General features: G+C 41.6%; 75 pseudogenes; all 75 read right to left on the reverse strand.

The window, feature by feature from the left end:
- Positions 1-77: 77 nt before the first annotated feature.
- On the reverse strand, positions 78-196 carry LOC134944300 (5S ribosomal RNA; annotated as a pseudogene).
- A 107-nt stretch (positions 197-303) lies between these two features.
- Positions 304-422, reverse strand: LOC134947559 (5S ribosomal RNA; annotated as a pseudogene).
- Positions 423-529: 107 nt separating this feature from the next.
- LOC134948031 (5S ribosomal RNA) lies at positions 530-648 on the reverse strand (annotated as a pseudogene).
- A 107-nt stretch (positions 649-755) lies between these two features.
- LOC134933135 (5S ribosomal RNA) lies at positions 756-874 on the reverse strand (annotated as a pseudogene).
- Positions 875-1207: 333 nt separating this feature from the next.
- On the reverse strand, positions 1208-1326 carry LOC134948204 (5S ribosomal RNA; annotated as a pseudogene).
- Positions 1327-1433: 107 nt separating this feature from the next.
- Positions 1434-1552, reverse strand: LOC134936570 (5S ribosomal RNA; annotated as a pseudogene).
- Positions 1553-1659: 107 nt separating this feature from the next.
- LOC134938028 (5S ribosomal RNA) lies at positions 1660-1777 on the reverse strand (annotated as a pseudogene).
- Positions 1778-1884: 107 nt separating this feature from the next.
- On the reverse strand, positions 1885-2003 carry LOC134935939 (5S ribosomal RNA; annotated as a pseudogene).
- Positions 2004-2629: 626 nt separating this feature from the next.
- Positions 2630-2748, reverse strand: LOC134933500 (5S ribosomal RNA; annotated as a pseudogene).
- A 107-nt stretch (positions 2749-2855) lies between these two features.
- On the reverse strand, positions 2856-2974 carry LOC134948696 (5S ribosomal RNA; annotated as a pseudogene).
- A 104-nt stretch (positions 2975-3078) lies between these two features.
- Positions 3079-3197, reverse strand: LOC134945445 (5S ribosomal RNA; annotated as a pseudogene).
- A 107-nt stretch (positions 3198-3304) lies between these two features.
- LOC134940776 (5S ribosomal RNA) lies at positions 3305-3423 on the reverse strand (annotated as a pseudogene).
- A 333-nt stretch (positions 3424-3756) lies between these two features.
- Positions 3757-3875, reverse strand: LOC134949689 (5S ribosomal RNA; annotated as a pseudogene).
- Positions 3876-3982: 107 nt separating this feature from the next.
- On the reverse strand, positions 3983-4101 carry LOC134944614 (5S ribosomal RNA; annotated as a pseudogene).
- Positions 4102-4208: 107 nt separating this feature from the next.
- LOC134949370 (5S ribosomal RNA) lies at positions 4209-4327 on the reverse strand (annotated as a pseudogene).
- Positions 4328-4434: 107 nt separating this feature from the next.
- LOC134935539 (5S ribosomal RNA) lies at positions 4435-4553 on the reverse strand (annotated as a pseudogene).
- Positions 4554-4660: 107 nt separating this feature from the next.
- On the reverse strand, positions 4661-4779 carry LOC134951375 (5S ribosomal RNA; annotated as a pseudogene).
- A 107-nt stretch (positions 4780-4886) lies between these two features.
- LOC134933575 (5S ribosomal RNA) lies at positions 4887-5004 on the reverse strand (annotated as a pseudogene).
- A 107-nt stretch (positions 5005-5111) lies between these two features.
- LOC134936232 (5S ribosomal RNA) lies at positions 5112-5230 on the reverse strand (annotated as a pseudogene).
- A 107-nt stretch (positions 5231-5337) lies between these two features.
- LOC134937940 (5S ribosomal RNA) lies at positions 5338-5456 on the reverse strand (annotated as a pseudogene).
- Positions 5457-5563: 107 nt separating this feature from the next.
- LOC134951386 (5S ribosomal RNA) lies at positions 5564-5682 on the reverse strand (annotated as a pseudogene).
- A 107-nt stretch (positions 5683-5789) lies between these two features.
- LOC134934455 (5S ribosomal RNA) lies at positions 5790-5907 on the reverse strand (annotated as a pseudogene).
- Positions 5908-6014: 107 nt separating this feature from the next.
- Positions 6015-6133, reverse strand: LOC134936239 (5S ribosomal RNA; annotated as a pseudogene).
- A 107-nt stretch (positions 6134-6240) lies between these two features.
- Positions 6241-6359, reverse strand: LOC134944306 (5S ribosomal RNA; annotated as a pseudogene).
- A 107-nt stretch (positions 6360-6466) lies between these two features.
- Positions 6467-6585, reverse strand: LOC134947567 (5S ribosomal RNA; annotated as a pseudogene).
- A 107-nt stretch (positions 6586-6692) lies between these two features.
- LOC134948038 (5S ribosomal RNA) lies at positions 6693-6811 on the reverse strand (annotated as a pseudogene).
- Positions 6812-6918: 107 nt separating this feature from the next.
- LOC134933140 (5S ribosomal RNA) lies at positions 6919-7037 on the reverse strand (annotated as a pseudogene).
- Positions 7038-7370: 333 nt separating this feature from the next.
- On the reverse strand, positions 7371-7489 carry LOC134948209 (5S ribosomal RNA; annotated as a pseudogene).
- Positions 7490-7596: 107 nt separating this feature from the next.
- On the reverse strand, positions 7597-7715 carry LOC134936576 (5S ribosomal RNA; annotated as a pseudogene).
- Positions 7716-7822: 107 nt separating this feature from the next.
- Positions 7823-7940, reverse strand: LOC134938039 (5S ribosomal RNA; annotated as a pseudogene).
- A 107-nt stretch (positions 7941-8047) lies between these two features.
- On the reverse strand, positions 8048-8166 carry LOC134935945 (5S ribosomal RNA; annotated as a pseudogene).
- Positions 8167-8792: 626 nt separating this feature from the next.
- LOC134933505 (5S ribosomal RNA) lies at positions 8793-8911 on the reverse strand (annotated as a pseudogene).
- A 107-nt stretch (positions 8912-9018) lies between these two features.
- On the reverse strand, positions 9019-9137 carry LOC134948701 (5S ribosomal RNA; annotated as a pseudogene).
- A 104-nt stretch (positions 9138-9241) lies between these two features.
- On the reverse strand, positions 9242-9360 carry LOC134945448 (5S ribosomal RNA; annotated as a pseudogene).
- A 107-nt stretch (positions 9361-9467) lies between these two features.
- Positions 9468-9586, reverse strand: LOC134940787 (5S ribosomal RNA; annotated as a pseudogene).
- A 333-nt stretch (positions 9587-9919) lies between these two features.
- LOC134949695 (5S ribosomal RNA) lies at positions 9920-10038 on the reverse strand (annotated as a pseudogene).
- A 107-nt stretch (positions 10039-10145) lies between these two features.
- LOC134944657 (5S ribosomal RNA) lies at positions 10146-10264 on the reverse strand (annotated as a pseudogene).
- Positions 10265-10371: 107 nt separating this feature from the next.
- On the reverse strand, positions 10372-10490 carry LOC134949428 (5S ribosomal RNA; annotated as a pseudogene).
- A 107-nt stretch (positions 10491-10597) lies between these two features.
- Positions 10598-10716, reverse strand: LOC134935545 (5S ribosomal RNA; annotated as a pseudogene).
- Positions 10717-10823: 107 nt separating this feature from the next.
- LOC134951397 (5S ribosomal RNA) lies at positions 10824-10942 on the reverse strand (annotated as a pseudogene).
- Positions 10943-11049: 107 nt separating this feature from the next.
- Positions 11050-11167, reverse strand: LOC134933584 (5S ribosomal RNA; annotated as a pseudogene).
- A 107-nt stretch (positions 11168-11274) lies between these two features.
- Positions 11275-11393, reverse strand: LOC134936244 (5S ribosomal RNA; annotated as a pseudogene).
- A 107-nt stretch (positions 11394-11500) lies between these two features.
- LOC134944312 (5S ribosomal RNA) lies at positions 11501-11619 on the reverse strand (annotated as a pseudogene).
- A 107-nt stretch (positions 11620-11726) lies between these two features.
- On the reverse strand, positions 11727-11845 carry LOC134947574 (5S ribosomal RNA; annotated as a pseudogene).
- Positions 11846-11952: 107 nt separating this feature from the next.
- On the reverse strand, positions 11953-12071 carry LOC134948046 (5S ribosomal RNA; annotated as a pseudogene).
- A 107-nt stretch (positions 12072-12178) lies between these two features.
- Positions 12179-12297, reverse strand: LOC134933150 (5S ribosomal RNA; annotated as a pseudogene).
- A 333-nt stretch (positions 12298-12630) lies between these two features.
- LOC134948217 (5S ribosomal RNA) lies at positions 12631-12749 on the reverse strand (annotated as a pseudogene).
- Positions 12750-12856: 107 nt separating this feature from the next.
- On the reverse strand, positions 12857-12975 carry LOC134936580 (5S ribosomal RNA; annotated as a pseudogene).
- A 107-nt stretch (positions 12976-13082) lies between these two features.
- LOC134942112 (5S ribosomal RNA) lies at positions 13083-13200 on the reverse strand (annotated as a pseudogene).
- A 107-nt stretch (positions 13201-13307) lies between these two features.
- Positions 13308-13426, reverse strand: LOC134935950 (5S ribosomal RNA; annotated as a pseudogene).
- A 626-nt stretch (positions 13427-14052) lies between these two features.
- Positions 14053-14171, reverse strand: LOC134933510 (5S ribosomal RNA; annotated as a pseudogene).
- Positions 14172-14278: 107 nt separating this feature from the next.
- Positions 14279-14397, reverse strand: LOC134948705 (5S ribosomal RNA; annotated as a pseudogene).
- Positions 14398-14501: 104 nt separating this feature from the next.
- On the reverse strand, positions 14502-14620 carry LOC134945454 (5S ribosomal RNA; annotated as a pseudogene).
- A 107-nt stretch (positions 14621-14727) lies between these two features.
- Positions 14728-14846, reverse strand: LOC134940798 (5S ribosomal RNA; annotated as a pseudogene).
- A 333-nt stretch (positions 14847-15179) lies between these two features.
- LOC134947254 (5S ribosomal RNA) lies at positions 15180-15298 on the reverse strand (annotated as a pseudogene).
- Positions 15299-15405: 107 nt separating this feature from the next.
- LOC134944713 (5S ribosomal RNA) lies at positions 15406-15524 on the reverse strand (annotated as a pseudogene).
- Positions 15525-15631: 107 nt separating this feature from the next.
- LOC134960389 (5S ribosomal RNA) lies at positions 15632-15750 on the reverse strand (annotated as a pseudogene).
- A 107-nt stretch (positions 15751-15857) lies between these two features.
- Positions 15858-15976, reverse strand: LOC134936732 (5S ribosomal RNA; annotated as a pseudogene).
- A 333-nt stretch (positions 15977-16309) lies between these two features.
- LOC134933589 (5S ribosomal RNA) lies at positions 16310-16427 on the reverse strand (annotated as a pseudogene).
- A 107-nt stretch (positions 16428-16534) lies between these two features.
- Positions 16535-16653, reverse strand: LOC134936249 (5S ribosomal RNA; annotated as a pseudogene).
- Positions 16654-16760: 107 nt separating this feature from the next.
- Positions 16761-16879, reverse strand: LOC134947143 (5S ribosomal RNA; annotated as a pseudogene).
- Positions 16880-16986: 107 nt separating this feature from the next.
- On the reverse strand, positions 16987-17105 carry LOC134947578 (5S ribosomal RNA; annotated as a pseudogene).
- A 107-nt stretch (positions 17106-17212) lies between these two features.
- On the reverse strand, positions 17213-17331 carry LOC134949033 (5S ribosomal RNA; annotated as a pseudogene).
- Positions 17332-17664: 333 nt separating this feature from the next.
- Positions 17665-17783, reverse strand: LOC134954276 (5S ribosomal RNA; annotated as a pseudogene).
- A 333-nt stretch (positions 17784-18116) lies between these two features.
- On the reverse strand, positions 18117-18235 carry LOC134946266 (5S ribosomal RNA; annotated as a pseudogene).
- Positions 18236-18342: 107 nt separating this feature from the next.
- LOC134936584 (5S ribosomal RNA) lies at positions 18343-18461 on the reverse strand (annotated as a pseudogene).
- Positions 18462-18568: 107 nt separating this feature from the next.
- Positions 18569-18686, reverse strand: LOC134938050 (5S ribosomal RNA; annotated as a pseudogene).
- A 107-nt stretch (positions 18687-18793) lies between these two features.
- Positions 18794-18912, reverse strand: LOC134934247 (5S ribosomal RNA; annotated as a pseudogene).
- A 626-nt stretch (positions 18913-19538) lies between these two features.
- On the reverse strand, positions 19539-19657 carry LOC134947984 (5S ribosomal RNA; annotated as a pseudogene).
- Positions 19658-19990: 333 nt separating this feature from the next.
- On the reverse strand, positions 19991-20106 carry LOC134949160 (5S ribosomal RNA; annotated as a pseudogene).
- A 107-nt stretch (positions 20107-20213) lies between these two features.
- LOC134953833 (5S ribosomal RNA) lies at positions 20214-20332 on the reverse strand (annotated as a pseudogene).
- A 107-nt stretch (positions 20333-20439) lies between these two features.
- Positions 20440-20558, reverse strand: LOC134933843 (5S ribosomal RNA; annotated as a pseudogene).
- Positions 20559-20665: 107 nt separating this feature from the next.
- Positions 20666-20784, reverse strand: LOC134953866 (5S ribosomal RNA; annotated as a pseudogene).
- Positions 20785-20891: 107 nt separating this feature from the next.
- Positions 20892-21010, reverse strand: LOC134933656 (5S ribosomal RNA; annotated as a pseudogene).
- A 107-nt stretch (positions 21011-21117) lies between these two features.
- Positions 21118-21236, reverse strand: LOC134952216 (5S ribosomal RNA; annotated as a pseudogene).
- Positions 21237-21260: the final 24 nt, after the last annotated feature.

Raw genomic sequence — 21260 nt, forward strand, 5'->3', positions numbered from 1 at the left:
ACTTCTAACAACTGATACATAAATGAATAAGTTTGAAAATGGTATGCCTCAACAGAACGGTGTTGGCAGTATAAAAATACCTACAGCACCTTGTATTCCCAGGTGGTTTCCCATCCAAGTACCAACCAGGCACACCACTGCTTAGCTTCCAAGATCAGAGGAGATTGGGCGTATCCAGTGTGGAGTGTCTGTAGATGAGCTTTGTGGTTTCTGTTATAGCTTTTCTACTTCTAACTACTGGTACATAAATTAATAAGTTTGAAAATGGAATGCATCAATAGAACTGTGTTGGCAGTATAAAAATACCTACAGCACCTTGTATTCCCAGGTATTCTCCCATCCAAGTACTAAGCAGTCCCAACAATGCTTAGCTTCCAAGATCTGAGGAGATTGGGCGTATACAGTGTGGTGTGGCTGTAGATGAAATTTGTTGTTTTAGTTAGAGCTTTTCTACTTCTAACTACTGGTACATAAATGAATAAGTTTGAAAATGAAATGCATCTAAAGAACAGTGTTGGCAGTATAAAAATACATACAGCACCTTGTATTCCCAGGGGGTCTCCCATCCAAGTACTAACCAGGGACAACACTGTTTAGCGTTCAAGATCAGAGGAGATTGGGCATATCCAGTGTGGTGTGGCTGTAGATGAGCATTGTTGTTTCTGTTAGAGCTTTTCTACTTCTAACTACTGGTACATAAATGAATAAGTTTGAAAATGGAATGCATCAATAGAACGGTGTTGGCAGTATAAAAATACCTACAGCACCTTGTATTCCCAGGTAGTTTCCCACCCAAGTACTAACCAGGCCCAACAATGCTTAGCTTTCAAGATCAGATGAGATTGGGCATATCCAGTGTGGTGTGGCTGTAGATGTGCTTTATGGTTTCAGTTAGAGCTTTTCTACTTCTAACTACTGGTACATAAAGGAATAAATTTGAAATAGGAATGCATCAACAGAACGGTGTTTGCAGTATAAAAATACCTACAGCACCTTGTATTTCTATTTCGTCTCCCATCCAAGTACTAACCAGGACCAACACTGTTTAGCTTCCAAGATCAGAGGTGATCAAGCATATACAGTGTGGTGTGGCTGTAGATGAGCTTTGTTTTTTCTGTTAGAGCTTTTATACTTCTAACTACTGGTACATAAATAATTAAGTTTGAAAATGGAATGCATCAACAGAACGACGTTGGCAGTATAAAAATACATACAGCACCCTGTATTCCCAGGTGGTCTCCCATCCAAGTACTAACCAGGGCCAACACCGCTTAGTTTCCAACATCAGTAGAGATTGGGCGCACCCAGTGTGGTGGGGCTGTAGATGAGTTTTGAGGTTTCTGTTACTGGTTTTCTACTTCTAACTAATTGTACATATATGAATAAGTTTGAAAATGGAATGAATCAACAGAACGGTGTTGGCAGTATAAAAATACCTACAGCACCTTGAATTCACAGGTGGTCTCCCATCCAAGTACTAACCAGGCCCAACACCACTTACCTTCCACGATTAGATGAGATTGGGCGTATCCAGTGTGGTGTGGCTGTAGATGAGCTTAGTGGTTTCTATTAGAGCTTTTCTACTTCTGACTACTGGTACATAAATGAATAAGTTTGAAAATAAAATGCCTCAACAGAACGGTGTTGGCAGTATAAAAATACCTACAGCACCTTGTATTCCCAGGTGGTCTCCCATCCAAGTACTAACCAGGCCCAACACTGCTAAGCTTCCAAGATCAAAGGAGATAGGCGTATCCAGTGTGGTGTGGCTGTAGATGAAATCAGTTGTTTCTGTTAGAGCTTTTCTACTTCTAACTACTGGTACATAAATGAATAAGTTTGAAAATGGAATGCCTCAACAGAACAGTGTTGGCAGTATAAAAATACCTACAGCACCTTGTATTCCCAGGTGGTTTCCCATCCAAGTACTATCCAGGCCCAACACTGCTTAGCTTCCAAGATCCGAAGAGATTGGGCGAATCCAGTTTGGTGATGCTGTAGATGAACTTTGTGGTTTCTGTTAGAGCTTTTCTACTTCTAACTACTGGTACATAAATGAATAAGTTTGAAAATGGAATGCATCAACAGAACAGGGGTGGTCATTCCGAGTTGTTCGCTCGGTAATTTTTTTCGCATTGCAGCGATTTTCCGCTTAGTGCGCATGTGCAATGTTCGCACTGCGACTGCGCCAAGTAAATTTGCTATACAGTTAGGTATTTTACTCACGGCTTTTTCTTCGTTCAGGCGATCGGAGTGTGATTGACAGGAAGTGGGTGTTTCTGGGCGGAAACAGGCCGTTTTATGGGCGTGTGGGAAAAAACGCTACCGTTTCTGGGAAAAACGCGGGAGTGGCTGGAGAAACGGAGGAATGTCTGGGCGAACGCTGGGTGTGTTTATGACGTCAAACCAGGAACGACAAGCACTGAACTGATCGCAGATGCCGAGTAAGGTTGAAGTTACTCAGAAACTGCTAAGAGGTGTGTAATCGCAATTTTGAGAATCTTTCGTTCGCAATTTTACTATGCTAAGATTCACTCCCAGTAGGCGGCGGCTTAGCGTGTGTAAAGCTGCTAAAAGCAGCTCGCGAGCGAACAACTCGGAATGAGGGCCCGTGTTGGCAGTATAAAAATACCTAGAGCACCTTGTATTCCCAGGTGGTCTCCCACCCAAATACTAAGCAGGCCCAACACTGCTTAGCTTCCAAGATCAGATGAGATTGGGCGTATCCAATGAGGTGTGGCTGTAGATGAGCTTTGTGGTTTCTATTAGAGCTTTTCTACTTCTAACTGCTGGTACATAAATGAATAAGTTTGAAAATGGAATGCATCAACAGAACGACGTTGGCAGTATAAAAATACCTACAGCACCCTATATTCCCAGGTGGTCTCCCATCTAAGTACTAAGCAGGGCCAATACTGTTTAGCTTCCAACATCAGAAGAGACTGGGCGTATCCAGTGTGGTGTTGCTGTAGAGATTTGTTGTTTCTGTTGGAGCTTTTCTACTTCTAACTACTGGTACATAAATGAATAAGTTTGAAAATGGAATGCATCGCAAGAACGGTGTTGGCAGCATAAAAATACCTACAGCACCTTTTATTCCCAGATGGTTTCCCATCCAAATACTAACCAGGACCAACACTGCTTAGCTTCCAAGATCAGAAGAGATTGGGCATATCCAGTCTGGTGTGGCTGTAAATGAGCTTTGTGGTTTCTGTTAGAGCTTTTCTACTTCTAACTATTGGTACATAAATAAATAAGTATGAAAATGGAATGCACCAACTGAACGACGTTGGCAGTATAAAAATAGCTACAGCACCTTGTATTCCCAGGTGGTCTCCCATCCAAGTACTAAGCAGGGCCAATACTGCTTAGCTTCCAACATCAGAAGAGACTGGGCGTATCCAGTGTGGTGTGGCTGTAGATGAGTTTTGCTGTTTCTGTTAGAGCTTTTCTACTTCTAACTACTGGAACATAAATAATTAAGTTTGAAAATGGAATGCATCAACAGAACGACGTTGGCAGTATAAAAATACCTACAGCACCTTGTATTTCTATTTCGTCTCCCATCCAAGTACTAACCACGACAAACACTGCTTAGCTTCCAAGATCAGAGGTGATCAAGCATATACAGTGTGGTGTGGCTGTAGATGAGCTTTGATTTTTCTGTTAGAGCTTTTATACTTCTAACTACTGGTACATAAATAATTAAGTTTGAAAATGGAATGCATCAACAGAACGACGTTGGCAGTATAAAAATACATACAGCACCCTGTATTCCCAGGTGGTCTCCCATCCAAATACTAACCAGGGCCAACACTGCTTAGTTTCCAACATCAGTAGAGATTGGGCGCACCCAGTGTGGTGGGGCTGTAGATGAGTTTTGAGGTTTCTGTTACAGGTTTTCTACTTCTAACTAATTGTATATAAATGAATAAGTTAGAAAATGGAATGCCTCAACAGAACGGTGTTGGCAGTATAAAAATACCTACAGCACCTTGTATTCCCAGGTGGTCTCCCAACCAAGTACTAACCAGGCCCAACACTGCTTAGCTTCCAAGATCAGAGGAGATAGGGCGTATCCAGTGTGGTGTGGCTGTAGATGAAATCAGTTGTTTCTGTTAGAGCTTTTCTACTTCTAACTACTGGTACATAAATGAATAAGTTTGAAAATAGAATGCATCTAAAGAACAATGTTGGCAGTATAAAAATACATACAGCACCTTGTATTCCCAGGTGGTCTCCCATCCAAGTACTAACCAGGCCCAACACTGCTTAGCTTTCAAGATCAGATGAGATTGGGCATATCCAATGTGGTGTGGCTGTAGATAAGCATTGTGGTTTCTGTTAGAGCTTTTCTACTTCTAACTACTGGTACATAAATGAATAAGTTTGAAAATGGAATGCATCAACAGTATAGTGTTGGCAGTATAAAAATACCTAGAGTACCTTGTATTCCGAGGTGGTCTCCCATCCTAGTACTAACCAGGCCCAACACTGCTTAGCTTCCAAGATCAGAGGAGTTTGGGCGTATCCAGTGTGGTGTGGCTGTAGATGAAATTTGTTGTTTCTGTTAGAGCTTTTCTACTTCTAACTACTGGTACATAAATGAATAAGTTTGAAAATGGAATGCATCTAAAGAACAGTGTTGGCAGTATAAAAATACATACAGCACCTTGTATTCCCAGGGGGTCTCCCATTTAAGTACTAACCAGGGACAACACTGCTTAGCTTTAAAGATCAGATAAAATCGAGCGTATCCAGTGTGGTGTGGCTGTAGATAAGCATTGTGGTTTCTGTTAGAGCTTTTCTACTTCTAACTACTGGTACATAAATTAATAAGTTTGAAAATGGAATGCCTCAACAGAACGGTGTTGGCAGTATAAAAATACCTACAGCACCTTGTATTCCCAGGTGGTCTCCCATCCAAGTACTAACCAGGCCCAACACTGCTTAGCTTCCAAGATCAGAGGAGATTGGGCGTACCAGGGTGGTGTGGCTGTAGACAAAATTTGTTGTTTCTGTTAGAGCTTTTCTACTTCTAACTACTGGTACATAAATGAATAAGTTTGAAAATGGAATGCATCAACAGAACGGTGTTGGCAGTATAAAAATACCTACAGCACTTTGTATTCCCAGGTGGTTTCCCATCCAAGTACTAACCAGGCCCAAGACTGCTTAGCTTTAAAGATCAGATGAGATTGGGCGTATCCAGTGTGGTGTGGCTGTAGATAGGCATTGTGGTTTCTGTTAGAGCTTTTCTACTTCTAACTACTGGTACATAAATGAATAAGTTTGAAAATGGAATGCATCAACAGTATAGTGTTGGCAGTATAAAAATACCTAGAGTACCTTGTATTCCGAGGTGGTCTCCCATCCTAGTACTAACCAGGCCCAACACTGCTTAGCTTCCAAGATCAGAGGAGTTTGGGCATATCCAGTGTGGTGTGGCTGTAGATGAAATTTGTTGTTTCTGTTAGAGCTTTTCTACTTCTAACTACTGGTACATAAATGAATAAGTTTGAAAATGGAATGCATCTAAAGAACAGTGTTGGCAGTATAAAAATACATACAGCACCTTGTATTCCCAGGGGGTCTCCCATTTAAGTACTAACCAGGGACAACACTGCTTAGCTTTAAAGATCAGATAAAATCGAGCGTATCCAGTGTGGTGTGGCTGTAGATAAGCATTGTGGTTTCTGTTAGAGCTTTTCTACTTCTAACTACTGGTACATAAATTAATAAGTTTGAAAATGGAATGCCTCAACAGAACGGTGTTGGCAGTATAAAAATACCTACAGCACCTTGTACTCCCAGGTGGTCTCCCATCCAAGTACTAACCAGGCCCAACACTGCTTAGCTTCCAAGATCAGAGGAGATTGGGCGTACCAGGGTGGTGTGGCTGTAGACAAAATTTGTTGTTTCTGTTAGAGCTTTTCTACTTCTAACTACTGGTACATAAATGAATAAGTTTGAAAATGGAATGCATCAACAGAACGGTGTTGGCAGTATAAAAATACCTACAGCACTTTGTATTCCCAGGTGGTTTCCCATCCAAGTACTAACCAGGCCCAAGACTGCTTAGCTTTAAAGATCAGATGAGATTGGGCGTATCCAGTGTGGTGTGGCTGTAGATAGGCATTGTGGTTTCTGGTAGAGCTTTTCTACTTCTAACAACTGATACATAAATGAATAAGTTTGAAAATGGTATGCCTCAACAGAACGGTGTTGGCAGTATAAAAATACCTACAGCACCTTGTATTCCCAGGTGGTTTCCCATCCAAGTACCAACCAGGCACACCACTGCTTAGCTTCCAAGATCAGAGGAGATTGGGCGTATCCAGTGTGGAGTGTCTGTAGATGAGCTTTGTGGTTTCTGTTATAGCTTTTCTACTTCTAACTACTGGTACATAAATTAATAAGTTTGAAAATGGAATGCATCAATAGAACTGTGTTGGCAGTATAAAAATACCTACAGCACCTTGTATTCCCAGGTATTCTCCCATCCAAGTACTAAGCAGTCCCAACAATGCTTAGCTTCCAAGATCTGAGGAGATTGGGCGTATACAGTGTGGTGTGGCTGTAGATGAAATTTGTTGTTTTAGTTAGAGCTTTTCTACTTCTAACTACTGGTACATAAATGAATAAGTTTGAAAATGAAATGCATCTAAAGAACAGTGTTGGCAGTATAAAAATACATACAGCACCTTGTATTCCCAGGGGGTCTCCCATCCAAGTACTAACCAGGGACAACACTGTTTAGCGTTCAAGATCAGAGGAGATTGGGCATATCCAGTGTGGTGTGGCTGTAGATGAGCATTGTTGTTTCTGTTAGAGCTTTTCTACTTCTAACTACTGGTACATAAATGAATAAGTTTGAAAATGGAATGCATCAATAGAACGGTGTTGGCAGTATAAAAATACCTACAGCACCTTGTATTCCCAGGTAGTTTCCCACCCAAGTACTAACCAGGCCCAACAATGCTTAGCTTTCAAGATCAGATGAGATTGGGCATATCCAGTGTGGTGTGGCTGTAGATGTGCTTTATGGTTTCAGTTAGAGCTTTTCTACTTCTAACTACTGGTACATAAAGGAATAAATTTGAAATAGGAATGCATCAACAGAACGGTGTTTGCAGTATAAAAATACCTACAGCACCTTGTATTTCTATTTCGTCTCCCATCCAAGTACTAACCAGGACCAACACTGTTTAGCTTCCAAGATCAGAGGTGATCAAGCATATACAGTGTGGTGTGGCTGTAGATGAGCTTTGTTTTTTCTGTTAGAGCTTTTATACTTCTAACTACTGGTACATAAATAATTAAGTTTGAAAATGGAATGCATCAACAGAACGACGTTGGCAGTATAAAAATACATACAGCACCCTGTATTCCCAGGTGGTCTCCCATCCAAGTACTAACCAGGGCCAACACCGCTTAGTTTCCAACATCAGTAGAGATTGGGCGCACCCAGTGTGGTGGGGCTGTAGATGAGTTTTGAGGTTTCTGTTACTGGTTTTCTACTTCTAACTAATTGTACATATATGAATAAGTTTGAAAATGGAATGAATCAACAGAACGGTGTTGGCAGTATAAAAATACCTACAGCACCTTGAATTCACAGGTGGTCTCCCATCCAAGTACTAACCAGGCCCAACACCACTTACCTTCCACGATTAGATGAGATTGGGCGTATCCAGTGTGGTGTGGCTGTAGATGAGCTTAGTGGTTTCTATTAGAGCTTTTCTACTTCTGACTACTGGTACATAAATGAATAAGTTTGAAAATAAAATGCCTCAACAGAACGGTGTTGGCAGTATAAAAATACCTACAGCACCTTGTATTCCCAGGTGGTCTCCCATCCAAGTACTAACCAGGCCCAACACTGCTAAGCTTCCAAGATCAAAGGAGATAGGCGTATCCAGTGTGGTGTGGCTGTAGATGAAATCAGTTGTTTCTGTTAGAGCTTTTCTACTTCTAACTACTGGTACATAAATGAATAAGTTTGAAAATGGAATGCCTCAACAGAACAGTGTTGGCAGTATAAAAATACCTACAGCACCTTGTATTCCCAGGTGGTTTCCCATCCAAGTACTATCCAGGCCCAACACTGCTTAGCTTCCAAGATCCGAAGAGATTGGGCGAATCCAGTTTGGTGATGCTGTAGATGAACTTTGTGGTTTCTGTTAGAGCTTTTCTACTTCTAACTACTGGTACATAAATGAATAAGTTTGAAAATGGAATGCATCAACAGAACAGGGGTGGTCATTCCGAGTTGTTCGCTCGGTAATTTTTTTCGCATTGCAGCGATTTTCCGCTTAGTGCGCATGTGCAATGTTCGCACTGCGACTGCGCCAAGTAAATTTGCTATACAGTTAGGTATTTTACTCACGGCTTTTTCTTCGTTCAGGCGATCGGAGTGTGATTGACAGGAAGTGGGTGTTTCTGGGCGGAAACAGGCCGTTTTATGGGCGTGTGGGAAAAAACGCTACCGTTTCTGGGAAAAACGCGGGAGTGGCTGGAGAAACGGAGGAATGTCTGGGCGAACGCTGGGTGTGTTTATGACGTCAAACCAGGAACGACAAGCACTGAACTGATCGCAGATGCCGAGTAAGGTTGAAGTTACTCAGAAACTGCTAAGAGGTGTGTAATCGCAATTTTGAGAATCTTTCGTTCGCAATTTTACTATGCTAAGATTCACTCCCAGTAGGCGGCGGCTTAGCGTGTGTAAAGCTGCTAAAAGCAGCTCGCGAGCGAACAACTCGGAATGAGGGCCCGTGTTGGCAGTATAAAAATACCTAGAGCACCTTGTATTCCCAGGTGGTCTCCCACCCAAATACTAAGCAGGCCCAACACTGCTTAGCTTCCAAGATCAGATGAGATTGGGCGTATCCAATGAGGTGTGGCTGTAGATGAGCTTTGTGGTTTCTATTAGAGCTTTTCTACTTCTAACTGCTGGTACATAAATGAATAAGTTTGAAAATGGAATGCATCAACAGAACGACGTTGGCAGTATAAAAATACCTACAGCACCCTATATTCCCAGGTGGTCTCCCATCTAAGTACTAAGCAGGGCCAATACTGTTTAGCTTCCAACATCAGAAGAGACTGGGCGTATCCAGTGTGGTGTTGCTGTAGAGATTTGTTGTTTCTGTTGGAGCTTTTCTACTTCTAACTACTGGTACATAAATGAATAAGTTTGAAAATGGAATGCATCGCAAGAACGGTGTTGGCAGCATAAAAATACCTACAGCACCTTTTATTCCCAGATGGTTTCCCATCCAAATACTAACCAGGACCAACACTGCTTAGCTTCCAAGATCAGAAGAGATTGGGCATATCCAGTCTGGTGTGGCTGTAAATGAGCTTTGTGGTTTCTGTTAGAGCTTTTCTACTTCTAACTATTGGTACATAAATAAATAAGTATGAAAATGGAATGCACCAACTGAACGACGTTGGCAGTATAAAAATAGCTACAGCACCTTGTATTCCCAGGTGGTCTCCCATCCAAGTACTAAGCAGGGCCAATACTGCTTAGCTTCCAACATCAGAAGAGACTGGGCGTATCCAGTGTGGTGTGGCTGTAGATGAGTTTTGCTGTTTCTGTTAGAGCTTTTCTACTTCTAACTACTGGAACATAAATAATTAAGTTTGAAAATGGAATGCATCAACAGAACGACGTTGGCAGTATAAAAATACCTACAGCACCTTGTATTTCTATTTCGTCTCCCATCCAAGTACTAACCACGACAAACACTGCTTAGCTTCCAAGATCAGAGGTGATCAAGCATATACAGTGTGGTGTGGCTGTAGATGAGCTTTGATTTTTCTGTTAGAGCTTTTATACTTCTAACTACTGGTACATAAATAATTAAGTTTGAAAATGGAATGCATCAACAGAACGACGTTGGCAGTATAAAAATACATACAGCACCCTGTATTCCCAGGTGGTCTCCCATCCAAATACTAACCAGGGCCAACACTGCTTAGTTTCCAACATCAGTAGAGATTGGGCGCACCCAGTGTGGTGGGGCTGTAGATGAGTTTTGAGGTTTCTGTTACAGGTTTTCTACTTCTAACTAATTGTATATAAATGAATAAGTTAGAAAATGGAATGCCTCAACAGAACGGTGTTGGCAGTATAAAAATACCTACAGCACCTTGTATTCCCAGGTGGTCTCCCAACCAAGTACTAACCAGGCCCAACACTGCTTAGCTTCCAAGATCAGAGGAGATAGGGCGTATCCAGTGTGGTGTGGCTGTAGATGAAATCAGTTGTTTCTGTTAGAGCTTTTCTACTTCTAACTACTGGTACATAAATGAATAAGTTTGAAAATAGAATGCATCTAAAGAACAATGTTGGCAGTATAAAAATACATACAGCACCTTGTATTCCCAGGTGGTCTCCCATCCAAGTACTAACCAGGCCCAACACTGCTTAGCTTTCAAGATCAGATGAGATTGGGCATATCCAATGTGGTGTGGCTGTAGATAAGCATTGTGGTTTCTGTTAGAGCTTTTCTACTTCTAACTACTGGTACATAAATGAATAAGTTTGAAAATGGAATGCATCAACAGTATAGTGTTGGCAGTATAAAAATACCTAGAGTACCTTGTATTCCGAGGTGGTCTCCCATCCTAGTACTAACCAGGCCCAACACTGCTTAGCTTCCAAGATCAGAGGAGTTTGGGCGTATCCAGTGTGGTGTGGCTGTAGATGAAATTTGTTGTTTCTGTTAGAGCTTTTCTACTTCTAACTACTGGTACATAAATGAATAAGTTTGAAAATGGAATGCATCTAAAGAACAGTGTTGGCAGTATAAAAATACATACAGCACCTTGTATTCCCAGGGGGTCTCCCATTTAAGTACTAACCAGGGACAACACTGCTTAGCTTTAAAGATCAGATAAAATCGAGCGTATCCAGTGTGGTGTGGCTGTAGATAAGCATTGTGGTTTCTGTTAGAGCTTTTCTACTTCTAACTACTGGTACATAAATTAATAAGTTTGAAAATGGAATGCCTCAACAGAACGGTGTTGGCAGTATAAAAATACCTACAGCACCTTGTATTCCCAGGTGGTCTCCCATCCAAGTACTAACCAGGCCCAACACTGCTTAGCTTCCAAGATCAGAGGAGATTGGGCGTACCAGGGTGGTGTGGCTGTAGACAAAATTTGTTGTTTCTGTTAGAGCTTTTCTACTTCTAACTACTGGTACATAAATGAATAAGTTTGAAAATGGAATGCATCAACAGAACGGTGTTGGCAGTATAAAAATACCTACAGCACTTTGTATTCCCAGGTGGTTTCCCATCCAAGTACTAACCAGGCCCAAGACTGCTTAGCTTTAAAGATCAGATGAGATTGGGCGTATCCAGTGTGGTGTGGCTGTAGATAGGCATTGTGGTTTCTGGTAGAGCTTTTCTACTTTTAACAACTGATACATAAATGAATAAGTTTGAAAATGGTATGCCTCAACAGAACGGTGTTGGCAGTATAAAAATACCTACAGCACCTTGTATTCCCAGGTGGTTTCCCATCCAAGTACCAACCAGGCACACCACTGCTTAGCTTCCAAGATCAGAGGAGATTGGGCGTATCCAGTGTGGAGTGTCTGTAGATGAGCTTTGTGGTTTCTGTTATAGCTTTTCTACTTCTAACTACTGGTACATAAATTAATAAGTTTGAAAATGGAATGCATCAATAGAACTGTGTTGGCAGTATAAAAATACCTACAGCACCTTGTATTCCCAGGTATTCTCCCATCCAAGTACTAAGCAGTCCCAACAATGCTTAGCTTCCAAGATCTGAGGAGATTGGGCGTATACAGTGTGGTGTGGCTGTAGATGAAATTTGTTGTTTTAGTTAGAGCTTTTCTACTTCTAACTACTGGTACATAAATGAATAAGTTTGAAAATGAAATGCATCTAAAGAACAGTGTTGGCAGTATAAAAATACATACAGCACCTTGTATTCCCAGGGGGTCTCCCATCCAAGTACTAACCAGGGACAACACTGTTTAGCGTTCAAGATCAGAGGAGATTGGGCATATCCAGTGTGGTGTGGCTGTAGATGAGCATTGTTGTTTCTGTTAGAGCTTTTCTACTTCTAACTACTGGTACATAAATGAATAAGTTTGAAAATGGAATGCATCAATAGAACGGTGTTGGCAGTATAAAAATACCTACAGCACCTTGTATTCCCAGGTAGTTTCCCACCCAAGTACTAACCAGGCCCAACAATGCTTAGCTTTCAAGATCAGATGAGATTGGGCATATCCAGTGTGGTGTGGCTGTAGATGTGCTTTATGGTTTCAGTTAGAGCTTTTCTACTTCTAACTACTGGTACATAAAGGAATAAATTTGAAATAGGAATGCATCAACAGAACGGTGTTTGCAGTATAAAAATACCTACAGCACCTTGTATTTCTATTTCGTCTCCCATCCAAGTACTAACCAGGACCAACACTGTTTAGCTTCCAAGATCAGAGGTGATCAAGCATATACAGTGTGGTGTGGCTGTAGATGAGCTTTGTTTTTTCTGTTAGAGCTTTTATACTTCTAACTACTGGTACATAAATAATTAAGTTTGAAAATGGAATGCATCAACAGAACGACGTTGGCAGTATAAAAATACATACAGCACCCTGTATTCCCAGGTGGTCTCCCATCCAAGTACTAACCAGGGCCAACACCGCTTAGTTTCCAACATCAGTAGAGATTGGGCGCACCCAGTGTGGTGGGGCTGTAGATGAGTTTTGAGGTTTCTGTTACTGGTTTTCTACTTCTAACTAATTGTACATATATGAATAAGTTTGAAAATGGAATGAATCAACAGAACGGTGTTGGCAGTATAAAAATACCTACAGCACCTTGAATTCACAGGTGGTCTCCCATCCAAGTACTAACCAGGCCCAACACCACTTACCTTCCACGATTAGATGAGATTGGGCGTATCCAGTGTGGTGTGGCTGTAGATGAGCTTAGTGGTTTCTATTAGAGCTTTTCTACTTCTGACTACTGGTACATAAATGAATAAGTTTGAAAATAAAATGCCTCAACAGAACGGTGTTGGCAGTATAAAAATACCTACAGCACCTTGTATTCCCAGGTGGTCTCCCATCCAAGTACTAACCAGGCCCAACACTGCTAAGCTTCCAAGATCAAAGGAGATAGGCATATCCAGTGTGGTGTGGCTGTAGATGAAATCAGTTGTTTCTGTTAGAGCTTTTCTACTTCTAACTACTGGTACATAAATGAATAAGTTTGAAAATGGAATGCCTCAACAGAACAGTGTTGGCAGTATAAAAATACCTACAGCACCTTGTATTCCCAGGTGGTTTCCCATCCAAGTACTATCCAGGCCCAACACTGCTTAGCTTCCAAGATCCGAAGAGATTGGGCGAATCCAGTTTGGTGATGCTGTAGATGAACTTTGTGGTTTCTGTTAGAGCTTTTCTACTTCTAACTACTGGTACATAAATGAATAAGTTTGAAAATGGAATGCATCAACAGAACAGGGGTGGTCATTCCGAGTTGTTCGCTCGGTAATTTTTTTCGCATTGCAGCGATTTTCCGCTTAGTGCGCATGTGCAATGTTCGCACTGCGACTGCGCCAAGTAAATTTGCTATACAGTTAGGTATTTTACTCACGGCTTTTTCTTCGTTCAGGCGATCGGAGTGTGATTGACAGGAAGTGGGTGTTTCTGGGCGGAAACAGGCCGTTTTATGGGCGTGTGGGAAAAAACGCTACCGTTTCTGGGAAAAACGCGGGAGTGGCTGGAGAAACGGAGGAATGTCTGGGCGAACGCTGGGTGTGTTTATGACGTCAAACCAGGAACGACAAGCACTGAACTGATCGCAGATGCCGAGTAAGGTTGAAGTTACTCAGAAACTGCTAAGAGGTGTGTAATCGCAATTTTGAGAATCTTTCGTTCGCAATTTTACTATGCTAAGATTCACTCCCAGTAGGCGGCGGCTTAGCGTGTGTAAAGCTGCTAAAAGCAGCTCGCGAGCGAACAACTCGGAATGAGGGCCCGTGTTGGCAGTATAAAAATACCTAGAGCACCTTGTATTCCCAGGTGGTCTCCCACCCAAATACTAAGCAGGCCCAACACTGCTTAGCTTCCAAGATCAGATGAGATTGGGCGTATCCAATGAGGTGTGGCTGTAGATGAGCTTTGTGGTTTCTATTAGAGCTTTTCTACTTCTAACTGCTGGTACATAAATGAATAAGTTTGAAAATGGAATGCATCAACAGAACGACGTTGGCAGTATAAAAATACCTACAGCACCCTATATTCCCAGGTGGTCTCCCATCTAAGTACTAAGCAGGGCCAATACTGTTTAGCTTCCAACATCAGAAGAGACTGGGCGTATCCAGTGTGGTGTTGCTGTAGAGATTTGTTGTTTCTGTTGGAGCTTTTCTACTTCTAACTACTGGTACATAAATGAATAAGTTTGAAAATGGAATGCATCGCAAGAACGGTGTTGGCAGCATAAAAATACCTACAGCACCTTTTATTCCCAGATGGTTTCCCATCCAAATACTAACCAGGACCAACACTGCTTAGCTTCCAAGATCAGAAGAGATTGGGCATATCCAGTCTGGTGTGGCTGTAAATGAGCTTTGTGGTTTCTGTTAGAGCTTTTCTACTTCTAACTATTGGTACATAAATAAATAAGTATGAAAATGGAATGCACCAACTGAACGACGTTGGCAGTATAAAAATAGCTACAGCACCTTGTATTCCCAGGTGGTCTCCCATCCAAGTACTAAGCAGGGCCAATACTGCTTAGCTTCCAACATCAGAAGAGACTGGGCGTATCCAGTGTGGTGTGGCTGTAGATGAGCTTTGCTGTTTCTGTTAGAGCTTTTCTACTTCTAACTACTGGAACATAAATAATTAAGTTTGAAAATGGAATGCATCAACAGAACGACGTTGGCAGTATAAAAATACCTACAGCACCTTGTATTTCTATTTCGTCTCCCATCCAAGTACTAACCACGACCAACACTGCTTAGCTTCCAAGATCAGAGGTGATCAAGCATATACAGTGTGGTGTGGCTGTAGATGAGCTTTGATTTTTCTGTTAGAGCTTTTATACTTCTAACTACTGGTACATAAATAATTAAGTTTGAAAATGGAATGCATCAACAGAACGACGTTGGCAGTATAAAAATACATACAGCACCCTGTATTCCCAGGTGGTCTCCCATCCAAATACTAACCAGGGCCAACACTGCTTAGTTTCCAACATCAGTAGAGATTGGGCACACCCAGTGTGGTGGGGCTGTAGATGAGTTTTGAGGTTTCTGTTACAGGTTTTCTACTTCTAACTAATTGTATATAAATGAATAAGTTAGAAAATGGAATGCCTCAACAGAACGGTGTTGGAATTATAAAAATACCTACAGCACCTTGTATTCCCAGGTGGTCTCCCAACCAAGTACTAACCAGGCCCAACACTGCTTAGCTTCCAAGATCAGAGGAGATAGGGCGTATCCAGTGTGGTGTGGCTGTAGATGAAATCAGTTGTTTCTGTTAGAGCTTTTCTACTTCTAACTACTGGTACATAAATGAATAAGTATGAAAATAGAATGCATCTAAAGAACAATGTTGGCAGTATAAAAATACATGCAGCACCTTGGATTCCCAGGTGGTCTCCCATCCAAGTACTAACCAGGCCCAACACTGCTTAGCTTTCAAGATCAGATGAGATTGGGCATATCCAATGTGGTGTGGCTGTAGATAAGCATTGTGGTTTCTGTTAGAGCTTTTCTACTTCTAACTACTGGTACATAAATGAATAAGTTTGAAAATGGAATGCATCAACAGTATAGTGTTGGCAGTATAAAAATACCTAGAGTACCTTGTATTCCCAGGTGGTCTCCCATCCTAGTAATAACCAGGCCCAACACTGCTTAGCTTCCAAGATCAGAGGAGTTTGGGCGTATCCAGTGTGGTGTGGCTGTAGATGAAATTTGTTGTTTCTGTTAGAGCTTTTCTACTTCTAACTACTGGTACATAAATGAATAAGTTTGAAAATGGAATGCATCTAAAGAACAGTGTTGGCAGTATAAAAATACATACAGCACCTTGTATTCCCAGGGGGTCTCCAATTTAAGTACTAACCAGGGACAACACTGCTTAGCTTTAAAGATCAGATAAAATCGAGCGTATCCAGTGTGGTGTGGCTGTAGATAAGCATTGTGGTTTCTGTTAGAGCTTTTCTACTTCTAACTACTGGTACATAAATTAATAAGTTTGAAAATGGAATGCCTCAACAGAACGGTGTTGGCAGTATAAAAATACCTACAGCACCTTGTATTCCCAGGTGGTCTCCCATCCAAGTACTAACCAGGCCCAACACTGCTTAGCTTCCAAGATCAGAGGAGATTGGGCGTACCAGGGTGGTGTGGCTGTAGACAAAATTTGTTGTTTCTGTTAGAGCTTTTCTACTTCTAACTACTGGTACATAAATGAATAAGTTTGAAAATGGAATGCATCAACAGAACGGTGTTGGCAGTATAAAAATACCTACAGCACTTTGTATTCCCAGGTGGTTTCCCATCCAAGTACTAACCAGGCCCAAGACTGCTTAGCTTTAAAGATCAGATGAGATTGGGCGTATCCAGTGTGGTGTGGCTGTAGATAGGCATTGTGGTTTCTGGTAGAGCTTTTCTACTTCTAACAACTGATACATAAATGAATAAGTTTGAAAATGGTATGCCTCAACAGAACGGTGTTGGCAGTATAAAAATACCTACAGCACCTTGTATTCCCTGGTGGTTTCCCATCCAAGTACCAACCAGGCACACCACTGCTTAGCTTCCAAGATCAGAGGAGATTGGGCGTATCCAGTGTGGAGTGTCTGTAGATGAGCTTTGTGGTTTCTGTTATAGCTTTTCTACTTCTAACTACTGGTACATAAATTAATAAGTTTGAAAATGGAATGCATCAATAGAACTGTGTTGGCAGTATAAAAATACCTACAGCACCTTGTATTCCCAGGTATTCTCCCATCCAAGTACTAAGCAGTCCCAACAATGCTTAGCTTCCAAGATCTGAGGAGATTGGGCGTATACAGTGTGGTGTGGCTGTAGATGAAATTTGTTGTTTCTGTTAGAGCTTTTCTACTTCTAACTACTGGTACATAAATGAATAAGTTTGAAAATGAAATGCATCTAAAGAACAGTGTTGGCAGTATAAAAATACGTACAGCACCTTGTATTCCCAGGGGGTCTCCCATCCAAGTACTAACCAGGGACAACACTGTTTAGCGTTCAAGATCAGAGGAGATTGGGCATATCCAGTGTGGTGTGGCTGTAGATGAGCATTGTTGTTTCTGTTAGAGCTTTTCTACTTCTAACTACTGGTACATAAATGAATAAGTTTGAAAATGGAATGCATCAACAGAACGGTGTTGGCAGTATAAAAATTCTTAAAACACCTTGTATGCCCAGGTGGTCTCCGATCCAAGTACTAACCAGGCCCAACACTGCTTAGCTTTCAAGAGCAGATGAGATTCGGTGTATCCAGTATGGTGTGGCTGTAGATAAGCATTGTGGTTTCTGGTAGAGCTTTTCTACTTCTAACAACTGGTACATAAATGAATAAGTTTGAAAATGGAATGCCTCAACAGAACGGTGTTGGCAGTATAAAAATACCTACAGCACCTTGTATTCCCAAGTAGTTTCCCACCCAAGTACTAACCAGGCCCAACAATGCTTAGCTTCCAAGATCAGATGAGATTGGGCATATCCAGTGTGGTGTGGCTGTAGATGTGCTTTATGGTTTCAGTTAGAGCTTTTCTACTTCTAACTACTGGTACATAAAGGAATAAATTTGAAATAGGAATGCATCAACAGAACGGTGTTTGCAGTATAAAAATACCTACAGCACCTTGTATTTCTATTTCGTCTCCCATCCAAGTACTAACCAGGACCAACACTGCTTAGCTTCCAAGATCAGAGGTGATCAAGCATATACAGTGTGGTGTTGCTGTAGATGAGCTTTTTTTTTTCTGTTAGAGCTTTTATACTTCTAACTACTGGTACATAAATAATTAAGTTTGAAAATGGAATGCATCAACAGAACGACGTTGGCAGTATAAAAATACATACAGCACCCTGTATTCCCAGGTGGTCTCCCATCCAAGTACTAACCAGGGCCAACACTGCTTAGTTTCCAACATCAGTAGAGATTGGGCGCACCCAGTGTGGTGGGGCTGTAGATGAGTTTTGAGGTTTCTGTAACTGGTTTTCTACTTCTAACTAATTGTACATATATGAATAAGTTTGAAAATGGAATGAATCAACAGAACGGTGTTGGCAGTATAAAAATACCTACAGCACCTTGAATTCACAGGTGGTCTCCCATCCAAGTACTAACCAGGCCCAACACCACTTACCTTCCACGATTAGATGAGATTGGGCGTATCCAGTGTGGTGTGGCTGTAGATGAGCTTAGTGGTTTCTATTAGAGCTTTTCTACTTCTGACTACTGGTACATAAATGAATAAGTTTGAAAATAAAATGCCTCAACAGAACGGTGTTGGCTGTATAAAAATACCTACAGCACCTTGTATTCCCAGGTGGTCTCCCATCCAAGTACTAACCAGGCCCAACACTGCTAAGCTTCCAAGATCAAAGGAGATAGGCGTATCCAGTGTGGTGTGGCTGTAGATGAAATCAGTTGTTTCTGTTAGAGCTTTTCTACTTCTAACTACTGGTACATAAATGAATAAGTTTGAAAATGGAATGCCTCAACAGAACGGTGTTGGCAGTATAAAAATACCTACAGCACCTTGTATTCCCAGGTGGTTTCCCATCCAAGTACTAACCAGACCCAACACTGCTTAGCTTCCAAGATCCGAAGAGATTGGGCGAATCCAGTGTGGTGATGCTGTAGATGAACTTTGTTGTTTCTGTTAGAGCTTTTCTACTTCTAACTACTGGTACATAAATGAATAAGTTTGAAAATGGAATGCATCAACAGAACAGGGGTGGTCATTCTGAGTTGTTCGCTCTGTAATTTTTTTCGCATCGCAGCGATTTTCCGCTTAGTGCGCATGTGCAATGTTCGCACTGCGACTGCGCCAAGTAAATTTGCTATACAGTTAGGAATTTTACTCACGGCTTTTTCTTCGTTCAGGCGATCGGAGTGTGATTGACAGGAAGTGGGTGTTTCTGGGCGGAAACAGGCCGTTTTATGGGCGTGTGGGAAAAAACGCTACAGTTTTTGGGAAAAACGCGGGAGTGGCTGGAGAAACGGAGGAGTGTCTGGGCGAACGCTGGGTGTGTTTATGACGTCAAACCAGGAACGACAAGCACTGAACTGATCGCAGATGCCGAGTAAGGTTGAAGTTACTCATAAACTGCTAAGAGGTGTGTAATCGCAATTTTGAGAATCTTTCGTTCGCAATTTTACTATGCTAAAATTCACTCCCAGTAGGCGGCGGCTTAGCGTGTGTAAAGCTGCTAAAAGCAGCTCGCGAGCGGACAACTCGGAATGAGGGCCCGTGTTGGCAGTATAAAAATACCTAGAGCACCTTGTATTCCCAGGTGGTCTCCCACCCAAGTACTAAGCAGGCCCAACACTGCTTAGCTTCCAAGATCAGATGAGATTGGGCGTATCCAGTGTGGTGTGGCTGTAGATGAAATTTGTTGTTTCTGTTAGAGCTTTTCTACTTCTAACTACTGGTACATAAATGAATAAGTTTGAAAATGGAATGCATCTAAAGAACAGTGTTGGCAGTATAAAAATACATAGAGCACCTTGTATTCCCAGGGCGTCTCCCATCCAAGTACTTACCATGGACAACACTGCTTAGCTTTCAAGATCAGATAAAATTGGGCGTATCCAGTGTGGCGTGGCTGTAGATAAGCATTGTTGTTTCTGTTAGAGCTTTTCTACTTCTATCTACTGGTACATAAATGAATAAGTTTGAAAATGGAATGCCTCAACAGAACAGTGTTGGCAGTATAAAAATACCTACAGCACCTTGTATTCCCAGGTGGTCTCCCGTCCAAGTACTAACCAGACCCAACACTGCTTAGCTTCCAAGATCAGAGGAGATTGGCGCATAGTGTGGTGTGGCTGTAGATGAAATTTGTTGTTTCTGTTAGAGCTTTTCTACTTCTAACTACTGGTACATAAATGAATAAGTTTAAAAATAGAATGCATCTAAAGAACAGTGTTGGTAGTATAAAAATACATACAGCACCTTGTATTCTCAGGTGGTCTCCCATCCAAGTACTAACCAGGCCCAACACTGCTTAGCTTTAAAGATCAGATGAGATTGGGCGTATCCAGTGTGGTGTGGCTGTAGATAAGCATTGTGGTTTCTGTTAGAGCTTTTCTACTTCTAACAACTGGTACATAAATGAATAGGTTTGAAAATGGAATGCCTCAACAGAACGGTGTTGGCAGTATAAAAATACCTACAGCACCTTGTATTCCCAGGTGGTTTCCCATCCAAATACTAACCAGGCCCAACACTGCTTAGCTTCCAAGATCAGAGGAGATTGGGCGTACCCAGTGTGCTGTGGCTGTAGATGAAATTTGTTGTTTCTGTTAGAGCTTTTCTACTTCTAACTACTGGTACATAAATGAATAAGTTTGAAAATGGAATGCATCTAAAGAACAGTGTTGACAATATAAAAATACATACAGCACCTTGTATTCCCAGGTGGTCTCCCATCCAAGTACTAACCAGGCACAACACTGCTTAGCTTTCAAGATCAGATGAGATTGGGCGTATCCAGTGTGGTGTGGCTGTAGATGAGATTTGTGGATTCTGTTAAAGCTTTTCTACTTCTAACTACTGTTACATAAATGAATAAGTTTGAAAATGGAATGCATCAACAGAATGGTGTTGGCAATATAAAAATACCCACCGCACCTTGTATTCCCAGGTGGTCTCCCATCCAAGTACTAACCAGGCCCAACACCACTTAGCTTCCAAGATCAGAGGAGATTGGGCGTACCCAGTGTGGTGTGGCTGTAGATGAAATTTGTTGTTTCTGTTAGAGCTTTTCTACTTCTAACTACTGGTACATAAATGAATAAGTTTGAAAATGGAATGCATCTAAAGAACATTGTTGGCAGTATGAAAATACATACAGCACCTTGTATTCCCAGGTGGTCTCCCATTCAATTACTAACCAGTCCCAACACTGATTAGCTTTCAAGATTAGATGAGATAGGGCGTATCCAGTGTGGTGTGGCTGTAGATAAACAATGCAGTTTCTGTTAGAGC

This window comes from Pseudophryne corroboree, chromosome 1 (genome assembly GCF_028390025.1).
Source record: "Pseudophryne corroboree isolate aPseCor3 chromosome 1, aPseCor3.hap2, whole genome shotgun sequence".
NCBI lineage: Eukaryota > Metazoa > Chordata > Amphibia > Anura > Myobatrachidae > Pseudophryne > Pseudophryne corroboree.